We start from the raw sequence: 7,775 nt of genomic DNA, 5'->3' as shown, positions 1-7,775 counted from the left end.
CCCGTGGATAATTTCCACACCGGCGTGTGTCTTCCTGTAGAGACTTAAAGATTTTTCCTGAGAAGACACAGGGGCGTGGACTCGCCCCTGTGGATAACCCTTTGATAACCACACGGGTGTGGATAATTTCCACATGCCCGTGTGGATCTCTGCAGAAGAGCTCTCCTCCACCCCAAGAATACACAGGGGCGGGTGGGTGCCCCAGAAAACTGGCCCTGTGAATATCCACGCCCGTGGGGAATTTCCACACGGGCATGTGAAACACTTAGAGTTTTTCTCGGGTTGGACAAAAGAGCCACAGGGGCATACGTCAGCCCCTGTGGGTCAGGCACACGGACATGTAGAATTTCCACACGGCCGTGTGGTTGTGTTCAGAAGCATTGAGTGTTTTTCCAGATAGCACACACAGGCGTGTGTCTGCCCCTGTGGGTATCTCCTGTGGAGTCACATGGGTGTGGGTAATTTCCACACCCTCGTGTGGATGTGCAGAATTCCAAGAGACGCGAGTTTTCTTTAAAATCTCTTCACGTTTCTTCATCGTTCTATTCTCAATCTCTCAGAGAACACTCTTGATCGCTCTCCCGACCTCGCACTACTGATTTAGAAGGGTTGTACTCCATTTTCCGGCCGTTTTTGAAGTTTTCATATTCATCTTGTCAGTAAACCCTCAATTCTTATTTTCTTTATCATATTTGATTTTAATCAATTAGAATCGTGAATGTTGCTTCGTTTCTACAAATAAATGATTTATGCATGCTTAGAAATAGTTTAGAGACGATTTTAAAATGTATTTGTTTGGAATTTTGACATGTGGTTATGCGATTTTCAAAACCCGTTGATCCACACAGGCGTGTGGATTTTCCACATGACTGTGTGGATTTCTGCAGTGTTACTTTGTGAGTTTCTTTGATAGAATTTTTTTCAATTTTTTTTCAGATATGGTACCCCGATCGAAGAAGCAAGCTGACAAGCAACCACGTGAGCCATCCCCTTGGCCGAAAATCACTATAGCAATTACTGTAGCAATTACTGTTCGTAATTGGCCGAAAATCAGAATTCCAGAGAATCCACGCGGGCGTGTGAAAATTCCACAGGGGCATGTGGAACATCCACCGGCCCGTGTGAATGCCCCATTCCAGCCCTATTTAAGCCGCGATTCAGCCCGATTTTGGGGGTCATCTTTCATCCTTCTCTCCAACTTTTCTCCATCTTTTGCGAGGCCGTCGGTTAGGGTTTAGAGAGGCTTTTGACAAGTCTTTGGAGTGGTCCTACGGATTCGACACCGCGCTTCTCTTGAAAGAAGGTTATTGGGGGAGATTTCATCGGTATTAATCCTGCGACGTGTGCCCTAGGCCGGACATGGGGACCTTTGGAGAAGAAGAGGCTACTCCACAAGACCATCGATACAAATACCGAGGGGGTTTTCCTATGGATTACTTTTTTTTACTTTTGATGGAGAGCTAAACCCCCTAGTGGGTACTTTGATTTTGTAAACCCTAGGATGTTTTTGTTTCATTGACCTTTTATTATGCTTTCCATAATTGATGTCTCTAATTGAGTTCTAATCTTGAATATTTGTTGAATGATTTCTCCCTTAGATTGACACTAGGGTTGAGAGACCATCTTGGTAACCTTTGTGGATGTGTGACACACGATGAGGGTTAGACAAAGTAAGGTTGGAGAGGGTCAAGAGGGTGAGTCAAGAGGTAGCAGACCGTCCCCTTTCCCTTCCGATGTGATTTATCCTACCTCCACATTCCAAGAGTTCTTTGCGGTCATAGTAGAGTGAAGGGCTAAGGGATGCACTCCGCTGGGGCTTAGTTGTGTGAGCAACAGAGTGAAGCGTTGAATTGACTTTAGCACCTGGGGCTTAATTGTGACTAGGGATCTTTCGCCTGGACCAAAGGGTTAGATCTACACATAGGAATAGGGTTTATCACATGGAATCCCTAGAGCGTCTTGCAACTTTACACGGTGTGAGGTGTTGAGATTATTTGATTTCTCCGCCAAGGCATAGTGCAGAGTTAGTCACGGTTGACCTTAGGTTTGGGACCGTGTATTCAAGGATGTCCACGACTCATTAAGCATCAATTAGGAGACATAATAGTTAGTATTGCACTTGAAACATTGGTCCTAGGGGGAGCATTATCCGAGTACCCCACTTTTATCGATTGCCTTTCCTCTCACTTATTTGTGCCTCTCGTTCTTGTTTCTTTTATTTCTGTTTACATTACATTTCATCAACATAATCATTGTCCATCTTCACTTGGTTAAGTAGCAATCTTAGTATTTTTATTCTCTACTCCCTGTGGATACAATACGCCACTCACCTGGGATTTATTACTTCGACCTACCTATGTACTTGCAAGTAACACGCAAGGAGAGTTGTCAGCATTAAAACCTTAAAAGTTGTGTAAAGCTAACACTATGGAGAAAAAAAAACCTTGAAATTATAGAATTTTTACTACATAGGCCTTGTGAGTCGAAAGAAGCGAAGTAGAAAGTTGTAACACACATAAGCAATGATTTTGAATAGAGTTGAACTATTTGTGGAACTAAGGAATTTTTGGCAATTGTACATTGAACTCTTCCGATTACTTTTGGAACTTCCCAATTTCATTTACTTGATATCATGCACTTATCCCTCTTGGTTAATAATGTTTCTTTTTTTCTTGAGAACAAACAAAAGCTTGAGTTTGGGGAAATTTGATAAGTGCATAATTGAACATATTTTCGTATTATTTTCTATTCATAATTGACATCTATTGTAGCATTTATTTAGAAGATGGTGCTTAACATAGAACACAGTTGTCAATCATCTAATGGTAGGCCATCATGGCCAATTGCCATCACAGTATGCCATTAACAGAGGTTTTATGAAATTAGATAACATAATTCCCTGCCTAGGAGTGCCTTTGAGGTATCTAATGACTCGCAAAGCTGCCTCCATGTGTCTTGTGGATTTTGCATGAATTGTGACAATATGAACTGAATAAGAAATCTTAGGTATTGTTATTGTCAACTATAACAACTGCCCTACTAATGCCAGGTACTAGGTTGGACTGTTAATCAACTTTCGATCATCTGATCTAATTCAGTGTTGTTGTTCCATTGGTAAAAGACTGGGTCATGAGGCAAGTAATCTGGTTTCAGTCAAGACATCTAGTGTGTACTTACACTGACTTTATACAAAGCCCCTGGTGCTCTTACCACTTCTAGCCCAAGGAAGTACTTTAAAGGACCAAGGTCCTTAATGGAAAAGGCTGTATGTAAATAGGCTTTCAAGGCATTTATTCGAGCTGGATCATTTCCTGAGATAATTATATCATCAATATATATATATATATATATATCAATTCAACAAAAAAAAAACTTTTGCTTTGGCTAAAGTAAACAATGAATATCAAGAAAAATTAAAGGAAAAAAATATATAATTAAAGCCTTACCTCGTCCTAAATGAGTTATAGAAAACAAATAGCTTACCATTCTATCCCCATGATAATTAAAGTTCATTTAGGGATTTAAAGTTACATTAAACAAATAAAAAAAAAGAAGTGAATTAAAATTTCTTGGCTTGTGTTTAGGAACTAGAGAGAGCCCTAAACAGATGAAGAAGAAGAAGTAGAAGAAGAAGAAGAAGAAGAAGAAGAAGAAGAAGAAGAAGAAGAAGAAGAAGAAATCATTACCATTCGAGAAAGAGATGCCAAATAAGGTTGACTGAAGGCTTGGGTTTACGAATTTAGGTATTTTTGGAGCTATGTAATAGAAGAGAAATAGAGAGACAAGGGAAAAAAGAAGGGCTGACACTTCTTAAAAATAAAAATTTTCTACACAACACAAAGCGTTGCAATGTGCTCTAAAGTTTTACATTTTTCTTACTTGGGAAAATATAAAAAAGGTATCATTGATTAAAATAATTTCAAAAAGACACCACTGTAATGTGTCCTAAAGTGTTGCAATATGTGACACATTTTGTAACGACGTTTGCAATACGAACAATCTTGTTCTCATTTATAAGGGTAAGACTGATACAAAATAAATCCCACCATTAAACTTTGAACTAAATACGTTTTACATCTCATGTTTTATTATATTTATCCCCAAATCATAACATACCTTTTTAGTTACAAGAAATTATTATTAGTATTATTATTATTATTAGTATTATTGAGACTTGCAACACATTTTGTCTCAAAGAACTTTTTCACAAAACATGCCTCTCAAATTAAATTACAGCCTAAGCATGTGATGGTCCCGGTGGTAATTATTTTCCTTGTTATTATCTATCTCTACTATGACACAATTTTTATGGTGATCGAAAACTGGATGGGATTGAACTCTGCTATGGGGTTTCTCAATGCAGTCTTGTTCTCCGCCATCACCATCGTGACAATCTTTGATGAATTCTGTTAATAGCTCTGCATTTCATGCACCAAAAATAGTTGAAGTTAACCAACCTCACGTGTTGCACACGGGACATGAGGATTTAAATGAAGTTGCAACCAATGAGAAACGAGATAACGTGCTGACAGGACGAAAGACTAGGTGCGAGTGTCTGGCGAGCACACGCCTCTCCATATTCGTGGTTTGAATTGCACTATGTCTAATAAGGGGAGGGCGAAGCACATGACGAGGTTTGCTTCAAGAAAGTTATTACAGTTACAATGGGATGCTGACCCTTCTGAAGACTTAGATCAAGACACAGCTGATTATGTTATGGAAATGGAAAATTCACAAGCAATAGAAGAAGAACCTTCCAAGTTGGCTCTCAATGCTATGAACACTTCAGTATTGTCAAGAACCCTAAGGTTTACTGGGTCTATTAAAGGATATATAGTGCAAATTGGGTACATTTTTTGGAGAGGTTCCAAACTTTGGTTTGGTTTCATTTTGGATTCCCAACTTTAATTTATTTCAAAATGAGTACCAAACTATAAAATCTATTTCACCAGTTGGGTACCCTGGTATCTCCGGCCACTTTTTAATTACGTGGCTGCCGTGAAAACCTTGTCAGCAACCTGATGAATGCCACATCAGCTATTAAGGCCACATCAGCAGCCCCCTCACGTGAGCACTAAACCTTTCACCCCTTCAAAATGGTTTTGGAAAGCTGAGGGAGAAAGATCGGGAGAAGGCATGAGCAAAAACATCTCAGATCTTGACGTGGGTTTGGTGATGGTCCCTGTCAGCTTCTTGAAGATAGCATTCGTCAATGCACCTTTATCATGAACCTCTATCATGTTGCGCTCTCTTGTCGGGTTGAAGGGATGCGTAGGGTGTCATTGACACGAGCACGAACCAGCCAAGGGACAGAGGCCACCAAATTTGAAAATTTCACTAACTAGTGTGTATGTAATAGATAATAATTAGAAGTGATGAGATGATTAATTAGTTATGTTGAATGGTTGTAATTAACAAGTAAGATTTGGTTAGGGAGTTTGTTAGAAGTTTACAAATGGTCCTGGCATATCAGATGTTTGTTAAAATGCCAAGTGGTATATTACATATCTTTGGAGGGAAAAATGTAACTTGCATTTGAACATATTACTAATGAAATTCATGGTTACTTCTTCGGTTTGAAAAATTCCTATCTTAGTATTCGAAATTGATGTGATGGAACCTATTTAGGCCTTTGATTGGGTTGATTGCCTTCTTGTTTTAAAACATAAAACTTAAACAATGTACTTGGATGAGATAATTAACTTGGATCAACCCATCACAACTGATTATTTCATCAGAGAGTGGAAACACATTATGATAAAATTGGAATAGGCTTAAGCAATGTAACATATACTCATAGTAATCATGATCAATAAGCAAACCACTATGCTATCAGCTATATGATTCCATGTGTGTTATCCAACTCTGCTTATCAGTAATCGTCCACTTGAGCTCAGAACAGTTTTTTTCAGAAAAAAAACAGCACCAACCAGATGAGAAATATCAGTGTACACTGACTGAAATGGCCACTATAAAACTAAAATTTTGCAGTTTTTCATTGTGCAAGTTGGCAATTGTATACCTAGAAAAGTGTTTAAATATCCCATCATAAACTTAAAAAGCAAGACTGCAGATTTTTCATTGACTATAACAGTGGGTACAAGATGTTTTCAAGCTAGACCTGAACAAAAAATTACAAAGCCAAAATTGGCATGGTAAACAATGCACCAAATAATCACCTTGGGATATAATGTTTAGTGCATGGTACCCAACTGACAAAAACTTGTAAGTATTCTAGTACCCCATGCTCACAAAAAAAAAAAAGGTTACATAACCATTCCATTTTGAAATTGATTCATTTTAACCAAAAAAAGCTCCAGCTCCTGGTGGTAGCCACACTCTCTTCCTTTTCTCAGGATCCCTTGCTCTTGTCCCTTCTGCAGCATTCTTGTGTTTGCTTTGTGGATGTATGTCATGTGATGCATCTTCCTTTTGAATGTTGCTTGATTTTTTACCACCCCTTCTAGTTAATTTTGTAATTCTAGATTGAGTTCCTCCTAAGGTTTGATCCATAGTATATGTTGAAAGTGGGTCTATAACCACCTGCAGTAGACAATAGAACAAGATAAAAATAAATAGAAGATAGCAGAACATTTTTTATGCCAACAAAAATATATACAACTATGAATAAACTTGGCTAGAAACATAGACTCACCTGTGACAAAGGATCTTGTGATCCTTGAGTTGTTGTGTAGTCTGTTACCAATGCACCTTCTTCGACTCCTTCAATAGGGATTTCAATAACCTGATATACCAGGGTGATAACTTAAATCAACCATTCCAAGAAAAAAATATGTCAGAACATTTAAACAACCACTAACCATTGAAAAGGGTTCTTCTAAGCCTTGGGTGATACCCACTTGGGAAAAAGGTTGTTCAATATCTATGTTAGATCTTGAAGCTGTATATGTTAGCTAGTCTTCCAATATATATAACTCATCTAAATTAGTAGGGAAAACTATATATTTTGGTTCATTTACTGAAAATTTCCACCAATAAACCAATTCTATAGTCAAAGATTTCATCTTCACCAACACCAAATCTATTGAAATGTTCATTTGTTTTCAAAAATCTAGATAACAATGCATCTAATCAACCTTGGATGGAACCAAATGAGAAATCTATCAACTAATCTGAAAAATAACAAAATCAGTCACATATACATCCATCTAACAACTGAAATTAACTTGCATATCTTCATATATACATCCATTCCAAAAGGTCCAGAACAATGGGGTTTTAGGGTTTCGGTCTACTCACAGTAATCTGGCGCTTTGTCACCCTCCTGCCGCCTCTCCCAATTGACAGCCATCTTCAAGGTGTGCACCCTCTTCTACTTCATCGCCGCCGGCAATGGGTGAGACCTAAAGCTTTGCCGAACTGAAGAACCTCTCCTTTCACTGTGTTTCTTCAAAAGGGGAAGAACCCAGAAGAAGAGAGAACATGGATTGTTGATGGTGACCGTTGCAGGGGTTTCTCGACACGTGGGTGACGGGTGAGAGGTTTAGTGCTCACGTGAGGGGGCTGCTGATGTGGCCTTAATAGCTGATGTGGCATTCACCAGGTTGCTGACAAGGTTTTCACGGCAGCCACGTAATTAAAAAGTGGCCGGAGATACCAGGGTACCCAACTGGTAAAATAGATTTTAAAGTTTGATATCCATTTTGAAATAAATTAAAGTTGGGAATCCAAAATGAAACCAAACCAAAGTTTGGAACCCCTCCAAAAAATTTACTCAGTGCAAATTCTTTTGGATGGTGGGAGAGATGACAATT

The sequence above is a fragment of the Dioscorea cayenensis genome, chromosome 9, assembly GCF_009730915.1.
Source record: "Dioscorea cayenensis subsp. rotundata cultivar TDr96_F1 chromosome 9, TDr96_F1_v2_PseudoChromosome.rev07_lg8_w22 25.fasta, whole genome shotgun sequence".
NCBI classification, from domain to species: Eukaryota; Viridiplantae; Streptophyta; class Magnoliopsida; order Dioscoreales; family Dioscoreaceae; genus Dioscorea; species Dioscorea cayenensis.
The sequence above is the reverse complement of the archived record's forward strand: the minus strand, read 5'-3'. Positions refer to the sequence as shown.